Source organism: Chaetura pelagica, unplaced genomic scaffold, assembly GCF_000747805.2.
Source record: "Chaetura pelagica isolate M959 unplaced genomic scaffold, ChaPel_1.0 scaffold190, whole genome shotgun sequence".
Lineage (NCBI taxonomy): Eukaryota > Metazoa > Chordata > Aves > Apodiformes > Apodidae > Chaetura > Chaetura pelagica.
Window position 1 is genome coordinate 702,609 of NW_009952149.1, and position 26,098 is coordinate 728,706.

A 26,098-nucleotide genomic window follows, 5' to 3' on the forward strand; every position below is an offset into this window, starting at 1 on the left:
CAGTCACTATGCAATCTATTCTGAAAGAAGCTGTGGATTCATTTTAACTTCAGTTTTGCTCCCTAATAAACAGCTTATATTGTTCCAGTATTTATATTGTGAGGTAATTTTTTTTGCCGACTCATAAAAAGGCTTACCTTGAATTCTTGAGCATAATTAGAAGAATATGAAGCTGCAAAAGCTAATAAAGATTCTGTATTAGCCAGTGCTTTGACCAGATCTACACTAAAAAACTCCAAATTACTTAATAGATTGGGCTGTACAGTGATGAGATACTACATTTTAGTACAGGTGCAAATATGATTAAACAACTTCTTACTTTTTTTTTGGTAGGGTACAAAAGTCCAGACTATTTTAAAAGAGAATTTCATTATCTACTACCCTTTGGTAAAAGTGAAGGAATATTTCTTTAAAAGTAAATAAAAGAAATAATTCACACTTTTAAATGGTTTGGGAACTTTTACCCACCAAGACAAAACCAGTACAACTGTTAAGTTTAGAAAAATACAGTGCTCCTGTGAATGTGCTGTTCATGAGCTGTAACTGCTAAAAAGACAACACATTATCATAGTGAACTGGTGAGAAGATACCAGCAGCACAGTTTAAATCTAGACAAGTCTTCAGATAAAAGTTTCCAATGAAGATGGAAAGGGGTGTTATCTTGCCAGGGCTGTGTCACATGTTGTAACTTGCCACTTGTACCTACCCTAAGCACTTCTGTTTCTTAGAGGTGTTACTCCTTTGCCTTTTTGCTTGAGTCTGACCTTCAGCCCTTTTCTCTGGATGGTGAGCTTGGACTCATGATTCCTTGGTCCCTCATGCAGACCTGGCTACTCTACATCTGCCAATAATGGATGGACTGAATTACCTTTTATAAGCTTATGAAAGTATCAGTGATAAATACCACACAATAAACTGTTGTGTTTCCATATGAAAGACAAGGAGAAGATTAATTTTTACTCTACTTGTATGAATACAACATTTTGGCCTCACTAAGTTTAGAGCAACTCTCTGAGACAATGTTTCTCAAAAGCTCTCTGCAGAGGGATATAAAGAAAAGATTGTAATTGAAGGAGTAGTTGTTTATTAAATGTGCTCTCTTCTACATTGTCTTTAATATTATTTTTTTTCCATGTTTTTAATAAGCAAATAATCACTGTTGACAGCTCTGATTTTGGGTTTTTTTGGGGGACGGTGGGTTTGTTGCCTTTAGCTGTGACATCTTGTGAAACATGGGGAATAATAGTTCTGTGAGGTGGAAGAATTTTTAGGAAGATAAAGGCATTCTCTTCAAAACTACTACAAGTTTTCTATGGCTCAAGAGAACCTCAGATTTTTGCTGAGACAACAGCACCTGTTATAGACAAACAGTTCACCTTGCCTATCCCTTCAAACTTAGTAGTGAGAGAAACTTTTAATAGTGTTCACACTCATCCAAAGAAGATTAAAAGTTTTAATGTAAATTACATGAGCACAGTCTCACAACTACTACAGGCCAATTAATCCTCTGTCTCTATTAACTTAGTGTCACTAACTCATTGTCTCCTTACTGCGAATTCTTGTCTCTTCTAAGCTGCTCTTTGGAGTGCTTGCAGATGCCAGAGTTTGAAATATCTGAACAGATAAAGTGTAAACAGAATCACTAAGTAGAAGAATTAACGTAGACTGATGTCATGTACACACCATGGTAGATTTTCTCCTTTACCACTCCTTTGTTTCCTGGCAAAGCTGTTTTTCTAAACCAGAAATAGTGTTCAAGATATTCAGTTCACATTTTAGAGTGAACAACTTCAAATATTAGAATAATGTGATCTGATCCATTTCCAGCTGCAGCAAATTACTTTGGCGTATCACTTTGGATTTTGTATTGCTTCATTGCAGTTATTATTTTATAAAAAGAAAAACTTTGCAGTTCTTCCAAGTCCTTGACTGTCAAAAGGCATGCTACATAGTTGTGGAGTTGGTTTCTTTTTAATCTGAAAAGTCCTTAAACAAGTTTTAAAAAAAGGAACCAGTGACATACAAAAATACTGTATAAGAGTGCAAGCCAAGTCAGATATTTATAACTGACACACCTCAAATTCATTGCTGAAGTCATCTCCAGCCAGAATCTAGGTCTCTCTCTCTATATTTAATTAACATTTTACCCAGTCATGAACATAATAAATTATTTATTATCTTTTAACTTCCTGTGAAAATAGCATTAAGGGGTAGTTTTGTCTACAAAATGTGACTACTTTACTACTAAGAGAACTGCTCTAAACAACACTCTTTATGGGATAAACACAAGTTCAACACATTTTAAAGCCTTTGAGGTTTTGGAGGATATTCAACGGTGAGAAGCAGGTGGTTATGCAACTAAATATGGTGTGTGTTTGTGTGATCTGATGACAGAAAGAAGTAAATATAGAGACATGCACACACCCCTGCCCCTGTAGGCTTCAAGCTCCTTTCCCTGTGAAAAAAATGTTAATCAAATTACTGAATAGTCTAGGAGATTGTGGCATTCAGAATTTACAGTGTTTTGTCTCGAACAATCCAAGAGATAAGTGATGGACTCTGACACTCAAGATATCTGTTGTGTGTCTTGTGGCATCTGAGAAACAACATTTGTTGATGGACTAAAGAGATCTACAGCTGGCTCTGGGAGCAGGATACTCCCCTGCAATAAATTAAAGCTGTGGTGCCAGTCGTCTCATCCTCCCCTTCGTTATGCAGAGACCCCAGCAATTATCCAAACAAAGACTATCTGCAGGACTTAACCTGGTGCCATACCTACCTCCCCTGTTATCTCGGAGGAGCACAGAGAAGACAGGAGTTTTTCCTTACTCCAGAAAGAAAAGTGGGGGGGGGGGGGGAGGGGTTGCTGTCCTCTATCTCTCTGCTTTCTCCTCTCTTTTCTGTCTCTGTTTTCCTGCCTGTCCTATTCGCTCTAGGGACCTTTGCTTTGTTACTCTAATAAAAGTTTGTTGTGCACGTGACATCTGACCTTGTTTGTGTCTTAATTTCACCAGTTGGGATCACCTTTATAAAAAATTGCCACGTATCTTAATACCAGATCGTGACAGAGATACAGAAGTCAAATATATTTTTCAATTCTTATTATTTATTTATTTTTAATACAGAGGAACAATATGAAAAGGCATGATGGTGTGAAAGCAAAACTTAGAAGAATGTCAAAGCAATGTCAGAAAGAATGAGGACAGATATGTACTCAGAGGAAGTTATATATGTAAGGACACTGATCAAAGTGATTTCAACATCTGCTGTAGCACACTTCAAGTTCTCAACAGTCCACACTGTGCATGACAGAAGTACACAAATTAAAGATTAATGTAACATCATGGAAACTATAAAGAAAATTTTTTCAGTGTAAAGTAAATGTTTAAGAAAAAGCAGAAAATGCACAAACAACTCAGAAAATATACTAAAAAACTTCAAAATAGAAAATAATTAAATGTCAAAAAGTAAAAAAAAAAAAAAAAAACCAAACCAAAATTTTGAAATCTATTCTGCTGGGTAAATATTTCACTTTTCAGTTGTTTGGCACTGCTCTTGGCTGAGCAGCTAGTTTTTTGCTTACAAATCCAGTTCACAATTTGTTAAAACAGATTACATTTAAGAGTTTTTCTCAGTCAGTGGTTTGCAACAAACATTTTTAGTATTGATTAAAATATGTTATTTCCTGTGCAGCCTGAAAATAGGCAAATTTATACCTACTGTTATCTTCATTTAGAAATTCTAATTTTGAAGAGTTAAGACTTTGGTTCTGTTTCTCATGTGGTTTTGTTAGATTTCCTTTCTTCACTGATTTTTTCAAGAAGTTAATTACTGTTAATTACTGTTTTGTATTAATTCTTTTTTACAAATTGACTATCTATGTAAGCAAATTTTAGTAGTGACATAACAAAACCAATGTTTAGAAGACAGGCATAGGCATATACACATGCACATATGTCGTGATTTAAATTATCATTGCTTTTAACAAATTTAGTTTTACAAAATCCTTATGAAGGTTTGAAAAACATGAGAAAACCAGGACTATTCCTACAGTGCAGGTAAAAATCAAGGATTATAAATATGAACTGCAAATCCTTATTGAACCACAAACTTCTGTCAGTTTCTGATTTAGGCAATTATTTCTGTATTGAAGAACCTGTGTTCCAAATTGTATCTCTTTTTATATTTGTTTAACAAAGAACAAATTAACTTCAGGAGCCTCTCTTCTCTTGCTCAGTTTTCCTTTCTATTTTTCTCCCTTTTCCCTTTCTCTTGGTTTCTTTTATTGTTTTATTGTTTTGGGGTTTTTTGGTGTGGTTTTTTTTTTTACTATTTTTATTTTTTTTCTGTTTTTCCTTTCTTTGTCCTTCCTTTTCTTCTCCCTCTGCTTTTCTATAATTCTGGGGAACAGTTTTTTAGTTTATAATAGATGCAAAGCCATGTTTCTTCAATTGATTTTACATTTCACACCTCTGCAACTGGCTGTCCTCCAGTTCTTTATGAAAATAAATCCAAAGTAAACTATTAACATATGAAGAAGTAAGTTAAAAGCAAACGTGAAAGGTTGTTGTAAAGGACTTTTTGCTCAACAAGAAGGCCAGTCTCCTTTTGCCTGCTTTTGGAATTTGTTAGATACTGTTACTGATTCCCCTCTCCCAATCATCATAAAATCACTTGTGATCATAAGGGTACTGAAAGCTCCTAGATCGAAGTCACCCTTAGAAATTCAAATAAATTAGAGGAAATGTTAGTCATCTTAATATCAATAGTAACATGAGATATAATTGATACAAATCTGAGAATTATCTTCTTGTTAAGCAAGTTATATTTTCCTTCCCCTGCTCTTTTTTTTGTATTCAGCTCAAGAATGTTCATTGGAAGACCTGTGTTGTTTCTGTTTTGTTTTAGTAGCTATGTGGGACTGTATTAATCTATACAACATATTTCTGCTCATTGTAATGCTTCATTTCTCTGTATTTTTGTCACACTCTCTCCTATTTATGGTGCAATGATTCATATTTTGATAATAATTATTATTAATCAGACAATAATCTATGAGATTATATACATTTTTTGCTCATTTTAACAAACCTCTAACAGAAATTAAGTAATTAATTACTCACTTAGTGGAATTTTGTAAAACTCACAGAATCATAGAATGTTTTTGTTGGAAGGGACCTTAAAGATCATCTAGTTCCAACACCTCTGCCATGGGCAGGGGTACCTTTTGTTAGACCAACTTACTCAAAGTCCCACCCAACCTGGCCTTGAAAACTTCCAGGGTTGAGGTGTCCACAGCCTCTCTGGGTAACTTGATCTAGTGTCTCACCATCCCCACAGGAAGGAATATCTTCTTAACATCTAATGTAAATCTAGTTTCCTGAGAGTGAGGTAAAGAGAAACTGGAAGGTTTTAGTGCTGGCTTCAGCTGACAACCTCATGTACTCAGATGAACATGAAATCAGCAAAAGATAAATAAAGAGTAGAACATACCAAAGTGAACTTCACCCACAGATGAATAAAGAAAAATAAGGGGAAACACCACCATAGCATCAAAGATAATGGTATAATCCACCCAGGCACAGTGATTCCCACAGTCATGTAAATCAGTGATAAAAACCTGTAATATCCAGACTGGGAACTCGGAGCTGGTTCTCCAACTATACAGTTGTCCCACATGGAGACCCTTCCCACTTTGATTGGGATGCTGGTCAAGGTCACCCCTCTGGCATTGAGAGTCCTTATCTGCAGAGGCAAGTGAATATCTTACACACTATACTTTTCTAACCATGGGTGGTTAACCAACACAAGTAAAATATTTAACACATTTTAAAGGTTATAATAGTGTGTTCTTTGTATCTTTGTAGGTTGTAATAGTAGTATTTTTGCTTTTAAGCTGTAATAGTGCATTCTTCCATTGCATCTCTGAAAACCTGCAGTAGTGGCATACTGAATTTGTGCATGCAGCTCCAACAAATTGCTTGAACCTTGCAGTTTAACCAGTAAGCAAGGATCAAATAAATTTTGTGCTCTGTTATAAGAGGAAGCCAAGTAAATGTTTCAGGAGGCCTGCATGGATAAGTAGTTCCTGAAAAACTCTTCTAGAGTAGTGTACAAGAGGTGGAGGCAAGCACAAGAAGTTTGACTTTTATGTCACAGTAGTTTCTGATACTAAAGAACTTGCCAGTGTTATTCTTCAGTTTTCATATCAGCACTGTTTCATTTCCATTCAACTCAAAGAAGGGGGCATAACACAATTGCATGTCAAAAGACCATATAAACATGCCACAATACAAACTCTAATATATCTCATAAAATTCTGCTCAATATATGTTTACATGTGTGGAGAACAGCCTATGTAAGTATTAATTGCATGAAATAGCCTTTGTTACATGAATGAAATCTCTATGCCTTTTGGATGGTAACTTTTTAATGTTCATATTGTTATTTTCCCTAAAAAACCCCACATTTTTAACATTTACCAAACCTGTAAGGCAAATAAACATCCATTACAGAAATCACATTGCAGCAAAATTCCATTAGAACATAATTTTCTCAAATTTATTTTCCATTATCATTACATCAATTCATTCTTTTTATTAAATTTCATATTTATTCTCAACTGCTAACAAAGAATTATCAATTTCACATGTGATTATGAATTTAATTTTGTTGCTATGGTGGAATAACTTAGTGCTATTCATGTCATTTAGTTAGAAGAAAATAATATGCAACATGCAGCTCCTAAGACTAGAGCTAAGTTTTGATGATTAAATAATAATTTAAAAATTATAGTTTTCCTAGTTTTAGATAAATTACTATGGTTATGAATGAAATGTATGGAGACTGAAAGACACATGCTAGTATAATTATATTTTGATTTTTCTGTGCGGGTATTCCTGGGATAAGTTCTTCACAGCATAGTGTACAGGACATCTATAATTTCTTGAGGCAAAAAATGTTGGCAGATTGTTGAAATGATATCCTAAGGGTTATTCATGTCCACGGAATATCTTTAAGGTTCACAGGAACATCTAGTTATGTATTTCTCATTGATATTGCCAATGGCATTCTAATGAGCATCTTGTCTTATCAGAGGTGACCCATTCATCTTCTCTGCAATAAGTATTAGGATAATATATTCCTTTTTGTAAGAGCTTATAGGGAGACAGAATTATTTTCTTCTCTTATATTTCAATCTATGTTTGCTGGTTATGCACAGAGAGCTGTAATGGCATTTAATGAAAACTTCCTTGGAAAAAGAAAGACTCCCATAAATTCTAAAGTAGAGATATGCCAGAAGCAGAACACCTGCCACTGATTTCTTCACAAGGATGACAGTAAAAAGACTCACTGCTTGTAGGTAACAACTCACTGCTAGTAAGTGTTCAAAAATAGCTTTTGAATTTGTTCATTTTGTGCAACGTGACCTTATGTAGTCGGTGGTATACACTACATCATGCCACCAATTTAAAGAAATGTGCTTTGGGATCTTGTTTAATATAAGCTAGGATGTTGTTTCCTTAATAACAAAGTAAGCTGATTCCAATACCAGCATTTTAGATAAGAATCAGTTCCTGATTGACCACAAGTTGAAAGATACAATAATATTATACCCGAGCCCCCAATCAGTTCTGAAAGGAAAACGCTTAATAAAGACTAGACACTTTTCAGTAGTTTTTGTTAGTTATTTGAATTCACAGGTGATCACATTATATTTCCTGATTTATTCAATCATACATCATTCTAGCAATGTTTTTTTATGATGCTACTTTATACTTTCCACTTCACAGCATTATTTTCCAGTGCAATTCTCTAGTATACCTAATACGTGAAAGACAACCACTGAAATGAAAATTATGTATAAACACCGCCTCAGCACACTTGAAGAGACTTTTAATTTTTGCTTTTAAATTATGTTGAGTACATTCAAATCTGATCACTTACATTTTCTCCAAAATATAACTCTATCCATACACACACAAAAACACGTCTTGTTAAAAAAAAGTAAGAAAGGAATAATGAACACAAGACCTAAAGAGCTGTATCTTGAAAGATACAGGGTACTTTTATTAAGTAGAACTATGCAATTTGGTAAACTGTTACGAAAGACACATATGAAACAACCTATGAAACTCTGAATTACAGAATTAAATAAGGTTGGGACTGTTCATAAACCATAAAAGAGGAACTAGACAGCTTACAGTTCAGACATTTCAATAAGAATGGGTCATTTTGTGATACATTTTTTTTATCCTGTTGGCTGCATAATACAATCAGAACAGCCATTTAGAGCCATGTTTTATCATCAACACACTTTGCACACCCAACTCTGATGTTTAACAATAACCGTCTTTTATCTAAGCTATAAGTATCATTTTTTCCATTCTGATTCTGTGACATCAGTTCTGTGCCGTTTATGAATGCTGAATTTATTCTTTACAAACAAATTTCCTCTTGTTACACTACTTTTAACTTTATAACTTTTTCCTTCTCTCCTTTACAGATATCTCCTTCTTATCAGTTGATCCTAGCTACCACATCTCCAGAGGTTTTTATCCCCTCCCTCTTAAAAACAGTATTGGCGTGCACTTACCCATGACTGCATCCTATAAAGAGTACAGCAGTTTTGCTGCAGCTCTTAAAATCAGCTACAGTTATACCAAAATAGTTTTATTTGAGTTTCTTTATTTAATTCAGGTCCCTCAAAAATCTTTATCTGTAATTTACCTAAATGATGTCTTGTGTACTTGCAGTCTGAGTCAGAAGGATCTGCTCCATGATCTTGCCAAGGACAGAGGTGAAACTTAGTGGTCTGTAGCTCCCTGAGTCTTCCTTTTTTCTGTTTTTGAATGTGGGAGTTATGCTTCCTTTTTTCTAGTAAGAGAGAACCTGACCAGACTGCCATGACTTCTCAGATATGATGGAAAGTGTTTTTGTAACTTTTCCCACCTTCTCCTCTCATACAGTGGGCAGATCTACCTTCTCCCAGTTCCTGCCTTTGCCTCCTGCAACATGGGTGGTGTGGCCAGAGCCCTTGCCAGTGACACGTGAGACAAACAAGTCATTGAGTACCTCATCCTTCCCCATATCATGGGTAACCATGTCTCCTGTTTCCTTCTGGAGAGGGCTCACATTGTCTCTAGTCTTCCTTTTATCAGTGACATACCTGTAGAAGCCTTTCTTGTTACTCTTCATGTTATTGCCCAGATTTAGTTTTCTCAGGGCTTTAGCTTTCCTAACCTGATCCCTGGCTGCTCAGACAATTTCTCTGTTCTCCTCCCAGGCTACTAGTCCTTGGTTCCACCCTCTGCAGATTTTCTTTTTACATTTAAGTGTTCAGGAACTCATTGTTCATCCACACAGGTCTCCTGTCATTCCTTATGAATTCACTGTGAAGAGCATAGTTTATCATTGCTTACTCTCTGTTAATGGTAGCTTTTATCCTGCCATTATACTAATGATTGCCTGCCCCACCTGTTGTTGACAGATATGTATCAAGAATCTGAGATTGCTCTATCACAGAAGGAAGAATCCCATAGTGGATAAGGGTATGTAGTAAAAGACCTTTGCACACTACTGTCAGCCATGTGAGCCTATTTTAGTGATTTCATAGATTTATTTCATTGCTGGAAACTTGATAGATTTTGTGGCGGAGCAAGGGACCGGGATGCCATGATGGTCTCAAGTATCAGCCTTTATTATTAGCTTACATCGCATTCTTGTATCTTTCTCTCCCGTCCACGTGCCTTACACTTCCTTCCTATTGGTTAACAGCTTCTGTTCACGCGTTCTATCTTACTTTGTGAAAGGTTACAAGTTTCTTACATTTTCTTACAAGAATGTCAACATGCATCCGTATCTCTCTCATACTTTCTTTTCCCACAAACATGTTTTTCTCTAACTGCCAAGGGTACAGCTGTAGTTTGTTGAGATCAAGGCCGTCTGGGGCCCGTAGCTGATGCCCACAAGATTTCAGCATCAGAGTGGAAATATCATAAGTGTGCCCACATTAAATTGATTTTCAGAATAACAGGACCTCAGAGGCAAGGTCAGTAAAGAGTCATGAAAGACAGAGCAGCCTAAATAACTTGTTCAGTTTTTAAAAAATTTATCTCAGGTGTCAGATGACAAGAAAGAATGTTGGAAATAAACTAGTTGTTTGTCAGGCATATAGATGAGACTGGCATAATACAATTCATCTAATGTAACTTTAAAGGAAAGTTTGAGAAGAATAATTATTTACAAAATGTTGTAGTATGTGTCACAGTATGTATGTCTGTATAGTTAGCCTATATACAAAATCTGAAACACCAATTTAATTTTACATGTTAGTTCTAATTTGATAACTTTGGAGGCTTTGTGTGGTGAGTCAGATATCTTCTTAGAAAGGTGAACTAATAAATGCTCTAGGTGTGCTGATAAATGTTGTTAATGTAATTTTAAAAAATACTTAGCTATGTTTCATTGTGTGAGAGGTATGCTGTGTTTCCAAACTAAATTTTAGCACTTTGAGATTTGCCAGGTATATTTTCAAATGCTCCATTGTATTGCTAGCAGATCTCTAAGCAAATTAGTTTTGAAGTAGATGCATAGAAGGTGTAGAAAATGAATTTCTTCATCACAGAAATTGAAGACTCCGAAACTGATGAACTTCTGCATAAATTTCTTTTTCCATGTGGTTCACTTGAATTTTATCCATTTAAGGAACCCAGCTGAACTACTTCCAGAATTCTCACATGCATTGTCGGGTTTTTCACTAATGCCCCTGTGCTGGGCATTTGCAGTATACAAAGCAATCTTCTTCCCTGTCTGCATGCTTAATCTGCAAAGTAAGCACAGAAATATCCCTGTGTATGTGCATCTGAAGATAAGACAGAAAATAACTGTAGAAGCTAAGGTTAATTGAACAAATGAACCTGATTCAAATTAGCCTTGCCAGCCTCAGAAGAACTGTGATTTCTGGTAGAAGTGAGCACACAGTAAAAATTTTAGAACCTGTGTTCCTGGAACTGAATGGCAGTTTCACTGTAATTTTTTCCAGTGACTGTGGGCTATAATTTCAATGTCTTGCATAGCAATCATCACACAGAATGTGGAACAATATCCTGACATATATCAAAAGAAGCATGACCAGCATGTCAAGGGAGTTGATTCTCACCCTCTGCTCTGCTCTCATGAGACCCCACTTGGAGTGCTGTGTCCAATTCTGAAGCCCCAACACAAGAAGGACATGGAGCTGTTGAGGAGAGTCCAGAGGAGGGCCACAAAGATGATCCAAAGGCTGGAAAACCTCTTCTATGAAGACAAGCTGAGACAGTTGGGGTTGTTCAGCCTGAAATAAAGAAGGCTTTGGGGTGACCTTGTAGTGGCCTTCTAGTAACTGAAGAGGGCCTACAGAAAAGCTGGGGAGGGACTTTTTAGAAGGCCACATAGCAGCAGGAGGAAGGGTAAGAATTTTAAGCTGTAAATGGGTAGATATCGGTTACATATTAGGAAGAAATTCTTCACTGAGTGTGGTGAGACACTTGCCCATGGAAGCTGTGGATTTCCCTTCCCTGAAATGGTTCAAGCCCAGATTGAATGAGGCTTTGAGCAACTTGATCTAGTTGAAGGTGTCCCCTGCCCATGGCAGGGGGCTAGAACTAGATCTTTAAGGTTCCTTCCAACTCAAACCACTCTGTGATTCTATGATTATATGATTCTATGAATGTGAATATTTGCAAATCTGCAGGAGATATTTAAAATAGGGTAGATTGGTCATTTTTTTTTGTCTTTGTTTTTTAATAATAAGCAGTAATAATAGGATTTATTTTATTTTCCCATCTTCTTTACATTGTCTTGGAGTAGGAGATTTAAAAACTAACAAAACTGTTGCAAATTACATCTGTTCTGGTCTTTAAAAGTCAGATAAGTCAGGAAAGGTCACATATTGAAATCCAAATAGAAATACTCAGAGAGATGCTGTATCTTTAGAAGGCATAACATGAAAGCATTAGAGAATAAGCCGGACTGCCTCTAATGTTGCATGAATGTAGCTTAGGGTATCTTTGCCACTGCACAGAGGCAAGTTGACTCTTAGCCAAGTTCCATCTCTGATAGTTCGACAGAGCTATATAGTTCTGCTGGAGGCACTTTCTGCCTGCTTTTGCAATGTGCTTCTTGGCACCTTCAGATGAATCACAGCTTTTCCTTTCTTCTAAGACATCATCAGGTTTTAATATTCCATTAATGCATGCATCAAGGCTAACTGTAAGGTGCCCCAAAGCTTGCAAAAAATTTACAAATTCATTTGAAAAAATGGTTAACAATGCAAAACTGAATGAATGAATAGCACCTGAGAATAATGTCACAAGTTGTCAGAAAAGAAGGAATGCTGGTGGGGCTTTCCCATGTAGCACTGTCAAATATCTCTTTATAAGGAACTGGTGACAAGCAGGCATTTCAAGATTCAAAGATAGAATTTTCCACTGAAACTAAAGCAGGAACGGACTTATACACATTGGAAGGGTAGAAAAAAAATACATTCATAAACAAATGCCCAAAATATAATGATAAAATATTGTATTTGTCTCACAAATAAATGCAGTATTTCTACATTACTGTACTGTAAAGTTTTCTTGTTTCATGCATAGTGCTTTACTTCAACTCAGTATTTGCAAGTAAGAATGAATTATCTATTGAAGATATTCAAGGAAGTAATTTATTTTAGTGATTTCAAGAAAATCTGATGTGGGGTTAAACCTGATTGTATTTAATTTAAAGAGGGACTTACAGCCTTTGAAATTTGCTCTTATTACCGAAGATAATAGCAGATAGGATGATTACATAATAGCAAGGAAACCTCTTTTCATTCCATGTAGCAGCTACAATTGCTCTAGAAGTTTGGATGATGGGGAAATGGAGGAGTATTCCTTGCAATTCAGCTGCACATAGCAAAAACATTATAAAATATTCTATTACAACTTCAAAGATGAACAATATATGTATAGGAGGAATATCAAAACAATTATTCAGACACTTAAATTATGAGATTCTCAAGATGGATCTTTTATCTGTAATTATGGCTTTCTTATCAATGAGATCTATAAAAAATGTTTTATTAAAAAGTTTTCAGGAAATGTGCCTCCAAATATAAGAAAATATGGAAACCAATAGCATAATAATAACACTTTAATTCTATAAAACAATCCTTTATTTTCTTAGAATAACTTGGCAGGTTTCTAATGGAGACTGCACTGAATTACTCAAACTATGACTGTTTTTTATATTTATTTATTTATTTTAGATTCCTGTGCTTTCAGATGAAGGAATTCTATATTGTATTTCTCTTTTTATCACTATATAGCAATAGGAAGTACCAGTTAGGTGCCAATGTCACTGGCACAGGAAAAATGCAATTGAATGGAAATTTATAAAGAAAAAAATACCTTTTTAAAAATTATTATTACTCAATTCAAACATCTTTCATTCAAGACTTAATATCAGAACTCAGAGGCAAGCAGTTGTTCAACCGGAGAAGATAACCCAATACCTAGATCGGGAAGCAGCTTAAAAAGCTATGTAAGTTTTGTATAGCAAGTCTGATTTGTCATTATAAATAGAAATATAATACTATAAGTTTCATGTAACAAAAATGGAAATTGTCTTTCAATAATACATAATATTGTGTATCAACATAATTATTATGAATGAACAAACATGAAAATATTTGATATAGGTTTTTGTAAGAATTTGTCTTGGAATCAGAGCTGGCAAATCCACCCATGTAAGAGGGATTTGTTAACTCTTTCTCTTTTATAACCGCTGTGGCTTGTAACTGTGTCTTATTTTGGCTGGATCTCATGGTGACAATTATGTAAGGTATATAAAGGAAAAAAATAGATATGTAAGTTTCTGCATTGTAGGCTAAAATGGTTCAGCACGGTTTTGTGTTATATGCCTGTATTTCTAAAGGACTGCCATTTCCTCAGCATTATAAAATTAATTTACATAACACAAAGCCATGAGTATTTTTTGTATGACTGCAGCAGCCTTAAACTTTAGGTTGAAAGGAAGTATAACATAATGTTAATATTGGGAAGTTAATATTTAAAGAGACCTGTTGTTAGACCTGCTTGGGGACTTCTGTATTTAGGAATGTTTGGAGCGAGATTGTGAAAAAGAAACACTGTAGGCTGACACACAGGCCTCCTAGTTCTTTTTATTACTTTTTTTTTTTTTTTTCCTTTATTAACTCAGAAGTAAAACAATAATGTCCAGACATTTTATTGTTTCTGCTATATATTTTCATCTGTACAATCTTGCACGATTTGCCCAGCTTCCCAACAGTGAACATTTCATAATAGTTTTCTCACTGAAATTATTTGTTAGCTAACATTACCATACCAAATTCAAGGAAGTGTTTCCTTGAGGGGGTGAGCCTCATCGAGGCTCACCTCAATGGTGACGTTGACATGAAGTAATTCCTAACTTCACAATCAGTACTAGGCAATGACACTGTGTGCTTCTGTGACCCTTTGGCTTCAGTCTTTATGAGTGCAGGGGTATTAATTTAAAAAAAAAAAAAAAATAGATTGCATTGATAATACATATGCTTCTTACTTCCAGTAGCAGTACAGTTTACTAAATTACATCTCAGTATTAAAAACACGAAGACACTGAGATCCCTGTCTGCCTAACAGGACTCCTCTTAAGAATCACTTTCCCAACAGAAGGTCATAGTGCTAGTGCAACTTTCTATATGAGTTACTTTTTTTTGCGGAGCACTGGAATGAAAATGGATTTCTTCTTTAGAAAGGCCCACTTCAGTGGGTCTAAAATCACAGAAAAAAATCTTACCTTTTCTGGAATTTATACCAGATATACAAGCAAGAAAGTTTAGTTGTTGAAAACATGGTATCTACTGTGAAATATCTATCAGCAGACCAAATAAAATCCTCAATCAGAACATGTTATTCTTCCCAGAGGACCACGTGAAAGCCATGTTACTATGAAACAACCACAGTGCTGTCAGCTTGTTACTCTAGCTGGACAGCCTGCTATTACTGACACAATAATCTTTACTATACCCGAGCTATTTAGTGAGAAAGAGATGCAGCTGTTCAGTAAGTGACCTAAAGACCTTTCAGAAAAAGAAATTTATAAAGTCCATTTGTTACTAGTTTCTATATAAAGTTGTGTTGCCATGCTGGAATACATTTAGTCACTGTTATGATGGAAAGTATAATTTGTAGATCTGCTAAAATAATTCAATAATCATTAATAAAATGATTGTTACCAGAGACAACTTTCAGAAAACAGTAGACTAGTAGGTGCAAGTCCATATAATTTCACCTGCAGAGTCCAATTACTCTGTCATATTGTTAAGATATATCACCTTAATTAGAAGATTAAAAACCTGAATACCTTCTCAGGAAAGAAAAAATTGCAAAAAGCAAGGTTAAATGATTCCTGTCTCCAGTATGACCTGACACACTATCCACCACTTCTCAATGCCACAATTTACCAACTTTCAGGCATGCAGCATAAATGTAAGTATGATCATAGCTAATCTAGCTTTAGCTGTAAGGAACAAAACATTATCTTAAGACAATGTGCACCTCTGAATCCCACTGAACACAAGGCTTCCTTGGAAGCAGTCAGAAATAACAGATCAGCATGCACACTGAAGTAACCTCTGTGAACACCAGGACATTTCTCAGAATGACTGCCCTGTTTGCATCCTTTGGCAAAAATACCCTGGAGTATCTCTACTCTTGAGTGTAAATTATTTATAAATTTTCTTTTTTCTTTTTTCTTTTTTTTTCCATTTCCTCTTTTGTATTTAACACCTTTTCCTTTAATTATTTTATATCTTTTATCAGATTAACAATAACCGCAAGCAGTTCCTGTAAAGCGCTATAAAGAAGTCAATTTCAGTATTACATTTATAGATTAAGCCAAGAACATGCTTGTATATCTTCCATAGATGGCAAACTCCTTGAAGCCTTCAAAGCCTACAACTGCTGCTCTGTCTTGTATCTAGAGTGTCATGACCTTCATAACCTACTTAATGGCAAATTTTGCCTCATATCACTCTGTCTTTTCTATCTATCTCCAAAAAAAGAGAACATTCAAAAAATTACAAACATCTGTAGTTCCTAGTTATTTCTCTTGATTTCAAGCATGTCGTTATTTTTGGCTTTAATACCCGGGCTTGCCAGATACAAAATGTTTTTTCTTGGATATACCTAGGAATGCCAAAAAATGTTCTGGTGACGTACATCTTATTATAACAACTCACATATCCACTGACTTTTTTGTGAGGTTTATTGGGGATAAATCATAGGTGAGAATAGAGGTGTGAGACCATTGTGAAGCAAAGCGTTGTGGACAGAATTATTTCTTTGCAGATGGGAGTTTCTGTTAGTATTGTGATATAATACAGCAATTGGTGGGGATGTCTGACAGCTGCAGGTCTTATTTTCCATCTTTTATTCCCCCTTGAAGCATTCCATTTACCTCATTATAGTTCATTATTGCATTTTCTTATAAGTAATATTAATTTCAATATTGTATCTTCTTTCTTCTTATGAAAATTATAACATCATCCATATAATTTTATTATGCAGACCTATTTTTTTGTTACATGACCCTGAGGACATCAAAGGCTCTCAGACAGAAATGGTAGCTGTTGTCAGTTATGCTAAGGAAATGAAATGGTGTATTAGGTCACGTCTTTCGTTTCTTAAAATCCATCTTTTTTCAAGTAGAAATTTTTGACAACAGTCTATGTCTGATGTTCATAATAATGAAACCACGCAGGAAATTTTCATGTTTGGAGATATTTTCCCAGTTTGAATTACCTCTGCGTCTGCCAGTAATTTATGCACACAAAGCTGAATTTGTAATAGCCATCCTGAAAAGGGCATGTTAGAATAGATCATGTGTTCAAAATCTTGTTACAACATAACATGATAATAAAGATTTCTTATTTACAACTAATAGTGTCGTAAATGTAATTTGGTGTTAGTATCCTAAATAATGTGTGAGACTTTTTGTACAATGACATAATAAAAAGCCATGGACTGTTCTGGTTTAATCTGGTGGGTCTTTTGGTAGCGGGGGAAGGGCCCCAGGAGTGGCTCTGGTAAGAAGCTGAGGACCCCTAGCTCCAAGAAAGAATCAAGATAACACCTGAGCAGAGAAGTACTTAGGGGAGAAGAGCTGTGCTGGCGAAGGAGAACAGTGCTGGTGGTTGGTGAGGAAGAAGGTGCCCTAGCAGAAGTTTCCCTGCAAGTCATGGTGAGATGCCAGCTGTCCCCCTGTACTCATGGAGGAATGTGGTGGAACATTCCCTGAGGGCGCCAGTGGACTTGGATGTTGTGGCCAGTGGATTTTCTGCCTGTGGACTCTGATTACGCAGCTTTGGAAGACCCTGGGCCAGGGGATTTTGTTCCCAAAGCAGCCTGTGATTCTGTGGGAAGCCCACCCTGGAGCAGCTCCAGACCTCGTGGGAAGGACTCATGAGGGAGAGGTTCATGGAGGACTCTCTCCCATGGGAGGGACCCCATGGGTAAGCAGGGAAGGACTGTAAGGAATCCTTCTTCCTGAGGAGGATGGCGTGGCAACAATCACCAGCCTGTGAACTGACTCTAAACCCCATCCCCTGTCCCCCTGTGCTGCTGGAAGGAAGGAGGGAGACAAACCGGGAACAAAGCGATTTGGGCCTGGGAAGAAAGGAGGGGTGGGGTAATATGTGCAAGCCCTGCTCTGTGTGTTGTCTATGTCCTGTGTGTGTTTGATTAGTGAGAAATTAAATTATTATTTTTTTCCCCCTACTTGACTCTGTTTTGCCAGGTCTTTAATCAGTGAAAAACCCTCCTTGTCCTTTGTCTCAATCCATGAGCTTTGTTCTCCGCATACCAGAGTGTGTCTGTGGGGGGAAGAGTTGAGTGAGTGGCCATGTTAAATAAATACAGTTTTTGAAAACTGGTTTTGTTCAAGCATGAAATAAATAGATAAAATTTGCAACTTATTTGATAAATTGCTGAAAGAAAGGCAAAACGGCTGATCAGTAGATTCCAGAGGTTTACATGTTCTGCTGTGACCTAAGATATTAACTGTATGCCAGATGTCTGCAATTATTTGAATTCTCTGGAAAAGTAAGTTCTGAAATGATTAGCAAGTCAGATGCCTGCTCACTTTCATGCCTTCTATACATAACTGCCTAAGTCTCCTTGCACGTAACTTTAAATGTACCAAAAACTGCAACATCACTTATATAAGTGATTGCATGTATAATTTTACACTTTACAGCATGGTCATGTAAATATTAACTACATAAACATTTCTAAAGATTTTGAAGAATTTAAATGGATGCCTCTTTGGAAATTTTATAGTTTGAAAAACAGGAAAACAATCAAAGTCTAATCTAATGCTAGAAAGGGTTACACAGAATTTCATTTCATGTGTTCTGTTTGATGATTAAGAATATGAAGGAGACTTCAACTTCTGCTATAGTTCAGTTGAGCTTTCAGTACAGAAAGGCATGGAAGTTTTCATAATTTTGACATATATTGAATTTGCTTATTTTTCTGTGTGTGTTCACATTGATTATCTTGACCTTGATTGAGTATAAAGGTGTTGAATAGGAATTACTGTATATGTGAGTTGAATGCACTAAGGATATGGAATGTAAAATTATTATTATCTAACTGCTAAGTATTATGACCTAAATAAGTCGTAAGTCACTCATTCTTGCTAAACGCTACAGGGATAGATATTAGTTCTGTTTGACTGTGAGTGTGTACATATATAGATATATATCTTTATATATGAGAAAAATAAATGCTTAATGAAATTCATATAATGTGGCTTGAAATATTAATCCAGATCAAAGACAAAGTAGCAGCAGCACATTGTCTGAATAACAGTTACAGGAGCAGAGAAAGGACAATCATTTCAATGTGGCCAGCTGGGATTATGGCCTTTAAAAACATATTACAGCCACATAAATTTTTGTTTGGCTGCCTGAATCTAGGACCATCTGTTTGGATGGCTGGGTGCCCATTCAGAAGTTGGTAGAGCCCTTGCCATTAAGAAGAGATGCCAGGTATCAATAGGATTGAGATAGGAAGGTCTGCAGAATGCTGCAAAGGACATCTGTTCTCCAGGAAAAGAGAAGGGAAGTCCATCTTCTGTGACAGCTCCACTACACTGACACCACATGCCTCCTTGCACCTAATAACACCTGTTCATAGTTACATGCCAAAATAATAAGAAAAAACTGATTCATCCATGAGCAATGGAAAAATGAGTAGTATGGACTCTTAAAGGCCTCTGTGGCTGCCAGGAAAATAGGTTTCGCTGTGGTAGGCATTCGGGAAACCAAGGCAGACCATATGGGATATCAGAATGAAAGTCCAGGCATTTTGTATACCAACAAGCCCTTGGCAAACAATGTTTCTGGGAAAACAACAAAATTACAAAACCAGTATATAAGCACGATCTAGAAACCACTTTTTTTGCAGTTATTATAAGCAGACAAAAAATGAAACACACTAGTTAATCACTAGAGGGATATTATTCCTCTCCATACCTTATAAAGAAACAGTATAACTTGTAATCCTTCAGGTTAATGAAAATTATGGTTTAAATATTATAAAATAAGTAAATACAAAGTAAACTTCTGTTCTATCTTTTCAACCTATCAGAATGTTACTGTAGCTGATCAAATCACCAAATGAACCCTTCCAGATGAAATGGCAGTATGAAACTTACATAAAGACATTGAAATTGTTGTACAGGCCTGTACATTATAATTATGGAAAGGGATTTTGACATTAAGGTACAAGTTTGACTGTTACATCATATTCAGCTTAAAAAAATATGTACATTCCAATTTATTTGGAGTTTTGTCAGCAAGTCTGCAAAGTCTCTTTGGACAAAATTGTTGGGACTACATATTTACATATAAGAACTGCCATCCTAATTAACAAAAAAAGGGTGCTTTCAGTCCAGTGTCTCAACCTTGTCAATAAAAAATGTTCTATAGTAAATATGAAAACTAGTGCTTCTCCAAAGTTATGTGGGTAAAGCAAAAACCTATTGGTAATTTACAGATATTTCTCTCTATATACAGTTAGCTGCAAACTATTACTTACCTGATAGCTCAAGAATAGATGAAAAGATTTATCATACACTCAAGAAGAACATCCTTAATTTCTGTTTTCACTTGAAAAAAAACAAATATATATTAATTTAAAAATTAGTTAAAATTAGTTAATTAGTTAGTCAGTGACTTAGTTAGATAAAACATGTTTTTCAGAATTAGTTCCTTTATGATCCTTTCCCACTGCGTATTGTAGCACTGTATGTTTAGAATGTACTTCTGAATCACGGGAAGCAATTAATTTAAAGCCATCAGCTCAACACAACAGTATCATTTATTTATACAGGTCCAAGCTTTTAATCTACATCTTATTGTAATCATTTACATGGACCTCTGCCTTGGAATGGGTCAAATGTAATTTTAGATCTTATGGGTGAAAATTAGAAGCAGAATTACATTGAAGTTATTGCAGTGGATATCTGCTACAAGCCTGGTGGAATAGAAAGTAGATAACCCGTTCTTTAAACAGCTGCAAGCCACACATTCTTTGTCTACATAGTGATTTTAACCATCCTGGTGTCTGCTGGAAGAATAATACAGCAGACTCAAGAAATACATGTTTCTTGAGTGCACTGAAGGCGATTTCTTGGCACAGGTAATTGAGGATCCAAAAAAGAAAGATGTTCTATTGAATTGATACTAAAGAACAAGAAAGAACTAGTCTGGAGCATGAAAGTTGGAGGCAGCCAAGAGCTGTAATGACTGTGATATGGTGGAGTTCAGGAAGAGAGACCAAACAGAAAAACAGAATGACAGGCCTGGATTACAAGAAAGTAGACTTCACCAAATTCAAGAAAAGTGTATTCCAAGAAGTATGAAATCAAAAAAAGGTGGCAGGGATCTGTGTGGATGAACAAGGGTCTCTCATCTGAATTCAAATGTAAAGGAAGTATAAAATGAGTAGAAACAGTGGCCTCAGACTCAGGAGGAGCAGAGAGTTTCTGTCAAATTATGCAGGAACGAAGAGCTAGAAAAGCCCAGGCCAGCCTGGAGATGAATCTGGCAACACTTGTAAAAGGCAACAGGAAATGTTTCAAGTGAAAATAAAGAGCAAACAGAAGACCAGAAAAAATGTGAGTCCACTGCTGAATGAGATAAGGGATCTGGTGATAAAGAACATAGAAAATGCTGAGGTTACTAATGACCTGATTGATGGGAGGGAGTCATCCTCAGCTAGCTTGCAGATGTTAGAGAACTGAGAGTAGTAGCTCATACATCAGATTCAGCCACACTCAGAATGATCTAAAAAGTTTGAAGAAATAAGGGGGACCTCATACAGTTCAACAAAGATACTAAGTCCTGCATCTTGTGAGGAACAATCTGAGTCCCCTGTGTACAGTGGGGGCTCACAAGCTGAAAAGCAGCTTTGTGAAAAACTATCTATGGGTCTAACAGCCTGGGCTGCATCAGGAGGAGTGTTGCCAACAGGTCTATAGGGGTGATCCTTTCCCTCTACTCAGCACTGATGAGGTCACACCTAGAGGAAAGTGTCCAGTTCTGGACACACCAGTACAAAGGAGACCTAGACTTATGGAAAAGAGTCTGGCAAAGGGCCATAAAGATGATTAAAGAACTGGAGCATCTTTCATATGAGAAGAGGCTGAGAAAGATGGGAATACTTCAGCCTGGAGAAAAGAAAGCTTGTGGAGGATCTCATAAATGTGTATAAATATCTGAAGTGAGAGTGTAAAGAAGATGGAGCCAGGCTGCTCTCATTAATACCCAGTGAAAAGAAAAGAGGTAATGGACACAAATTCAAATGCATGCAATTTCTCCTGAATACAAGAAAACACTTTGCTACTGTGATGGTGGCCAAACTCTAAAACAGGTTTCCTAGATAGGTTGTGGAGTCTCCGCCTTTGGAGATAGTCAAAAGCCAACAGGACATGTTCCTGGGCAACTTTCTGTAGCTGACTGTGCTTGAGCACATGGATTGGGCTAGATAATTTCAAGAGAGCCCTTCTGACCTAAAATATTCCATGAATTTTGTGGTTCTGTGATTATTACATCTTGTGAGTGGGATGTTAAGGAATGTGTTAGTAAAAAATGATGAATCATCAGCATTTCATTCCATAAATTTATTTTTATGCCTTTAAAAATTTAAAAAGTGCTTTACATAATTATTTTAAGGCTATATAAAAGGTTCCACATTCTGAATTTTTATTATTCACTAGATACGTTCATAAATAGGATACTTAGGTCAAATATTATTTATCATCATTATGAAGAAGAGAGATTTCCAGTTAGTTGACTGAAGCATCTTAAGAGAGAAACCATTAAAAGCTAAATAATAGTCTGATAAAGATTCCCAAATGAATTTTAGTTTGTCTTATTATTCCTGAAATATAAAATAAGGAAAAAAAATATTGACTTCATTTCCCTTGTTTGTAAAAAAACAAGTAATGTGATTCCCTTTGGAATACAGAAAATTGAAAATAATAATAATAAACTGTTACCATGTATTACAAAGAAGTGTTAATGTTGATATCTAACATTATATATAATATGAATAAAGCCCTTTTTAAGGATGTGGGAATGGGTTTCTAAGAGAGGTGTCAAAGTTTCTTTAGAAGTTCAGAAATGACTACTTACTTAGTAGTGATCAAGTTGTCAAGTGGAGTTTAAATCTTGCTTGCATATGGCTATTATGCTCCAATGAGTCCTTCTGACTTTATCAGATTAGACAAACTCCCACATTTGAGAAAACACCGTTTCTTGTTATTTGACTGTCAGTAGGATTCATTATAGGTTCTTTGCCTAATCGCTGGTCTTTTTCTCACATTATGTTCCAAACAGGCAGAGATGGTTTTATGAACTGTAGGTCTTTATGCATATTCATTCTATGTAAATTAGTTCAAATAACAGTTGTACATTCAGTTGTCTATATTGATAGCTTTGTGAGTTCACTAGTCTCTCTTGATTCAAATTTCTTATCCCCAAAGGAATTAACTTCTAAAGAATCCTTGTAGGAAGTTCAAGGTGACAGGCAATGTAAAAAAGATGTTTTTATTGGTGAAAAGCCAGAGGCATTTCTCATTCCACTGCATAGAACTTGCATCCTTTACTGAAAAGCTAAGTATGGCACATCGTGAATCTATATTAAGCTTCTGTATTCTGTTCCACAAAGTTCCTGTGAAAAGATAAGTTTTAAAGCATATTAACATCACTCTTGTAAGTAATGCAGAATGATGATCTGCTGATTTCCTGCAGCAGACCAAAAATGATAAAATAAACACAAATTTTTATCACAAAATTACTAATAAATGTCTTACCCACACATTCTCAAAAATATCTGCAATAGTTTTTTTTCTAGAAAAACAAACATATGACAGAGGGAAAGAAAAAATGGCTTGACTATTAAATCTTTATCTCATCTGATAAGTACTTGTCAGAGTTATGAATGATGGAGAACACAGCGTGGTAGGAAAAAACATGCATCCATCTGACAGAGAGTAGTAAAGTACAGAAATCAAAGTCTTCTAAAAACTGTTGCAAGAGATCTTCATTCTGAGAAGAAAAAAAAAAAAAGTGAAAAAAAAAGCTAGGTCAATTAACGGAATAAATGTTTTCCTCATTATGTCCCCAAACATAGTGAGAAAATGCTAGATCGAGCCTTGGGGAACAAAATTTATGATGATCATGAAAAATGTTACAGTTCTGATATGTTTTTTAAATGACAGCATAATATGTTATGGATCATTTGATTTTTTGTATGAAAACACTATTTGGCGCCCAAAAAGGCATATGCTGCTAACGGCATGTGTTGCAGTCCTTTCCTTATGACAGCTGGCAACTAGCAAATGCCAGTCAAAACACAAAATGTCAAGCAGAAATTTTTCCCAATAAATGTATTAGTTTAGATAATAGCACATAAATAAACTCTACTAAAATATTTTCATTATTCTTGGATGCAATATGTAAATGATCTATTAGATTAACCCTTTAATGGTAAATAAAAATATGTAACTAAACAGCTGGCAAATACATATCTTCACTTGTGTTAATTCCTATTAATAGAATCAAAGAATTGTACAATAGTTTGGGCTGGAAGGGACCTTAAAGATCATCTAGTTCCAACCCCCCTCTATGGGCAGGGACCCCTCCCACTAGCTCATGTTCCTCCGAGCCCCATCCAGCCTGGCCTTGAACAATTTCAGGGATGGTGCTTCCACAGCTTCCCTAGGCAAGCTCTTGCTAGTATCTCATCACACTCACAGTAAAGAATGTCTAATCTAAATCTCCCCTCCTCCAGGTTTAATCCATTGCCCTTTGTCGTCTCACTACAAGGCCTTATAAAAAGTCCCTCCCCAGCTTTCCTGCAGGCCCCTTTCAGGTACTGGAAGGCCACTATGAGGTCTCTCTGGAACCTTTTCTTCTAGCTAAACAATCCCAAACTCTCTGAACCTATCTTCATAGGAGAGATGTTCTAGCCCTCTGATTATCTTCATGGTCCTTCTCTGTAGTCTCTACAGGAGCTCTATGTCCTTCTTTTGTTGGGGGATAAGAATATGCTTTGATATATTATTTTAAATTGAACTGACCTCAAACTTCTGAAGCCAAAATATTAAAGTTGACTGAAGAACATAAGACTTTCTTTGCATAATTTAAAAAAAAATAAATATTCGTATGCTCTTCAGTCAATCGGAGATATCTGAAGTAAAATATGCAAAAACTTCAAGAATATACTTAAACGAATGGCTGGACTTTAAACCTCATTAGCAGAAATCTTTTCCAGGATTCATACAAAAATGAATAATTGCATTAAAAATTGCATTGGATGAGAAGCCTTTTTTTTTTTTTTTTTAAATAATATATTCAGAAAAGTGGAAAATATAGCAATACACAGTTATGAGATAGAGAAGCTAGCCTTGAGTACAATGAGCAACTCTCATATTTGACTGTGGTGGATTAACCCAGGTAAGCAGCTTAGACCCACACTGTCTCTTGCTCACTCTTCCACAGTGGAATGAGGGAGGCAACTGGAAAAGCAAAAGGTAGAAAAACTTGTGGGTTGAGATAAAGACAGGATAATAAATGAAGTAAATTTTCTTCTGCAAGGAAAGCAAAATAAGGAATTAATATACTACTTCCTAAAGGCAGGTAGATGTTTAGCCACTTCTTGGAAAATGGCTTCATCACACGTAACAGTTACTTGAGAAGAGAGCCACCATAACCCCAAACATATAATCTTCCTCCTCTTTCTGCAGCTTTTATGCCTAAGCATGATGTCATATGATGTTATATTACTTTGGTCGGGGTCAGGTGTCCTGGCTGTGTCCCCTCCTAACTTCCTGAACACCTTTGATGCTTTGCAAGAACTATTCAGCAATACCTAAGACATTGATGTGTCATCAACACCATTTGGTCACAAATCCAAAACACAGCACCATATGTGCTTCTATGATTAAGATTAACTCCACTCCAGCTCTAGGACACCAGGGAAAGGACAAGAAGAAGTGGACAAAAACTGAAACACAGAAAACACAGGAAATGCAAAGAAAATCATAGCAGAGGTTGTGGAATGTCCATCCATTGAGATATTCAAAACTCAGCTGGGCAATATCCTGGACAACCTATTCTAGGTGACCGTTTTAAAATAAAAAAAAATTGGACTAGGTGAACTCAAGAGGATCTTTCCTGCCTCACCTGCAGTATGATTCTACGATTCTGCTGAGCATTATCTAGTGCAAGAGAAGAATTAATAAAAGGCAGTTATTAAAAAAAAAATAAATTCAAAATGTAATTTTACAAATTTTGAATTAAATAATATTTCAAAATATCATAGTGTTTTAGTGTTTGGTACATTGATATTTGTTAATAACTACAATCATTCTAATTATGTATAATTTTACTTCAAAGTATCATTTATTTTTGAAATTAATCTGCTTGAATTGTGAAAATGTTTGTTTTTAGATCTGAATTCTTTAGTTTTTTCTATTTAAC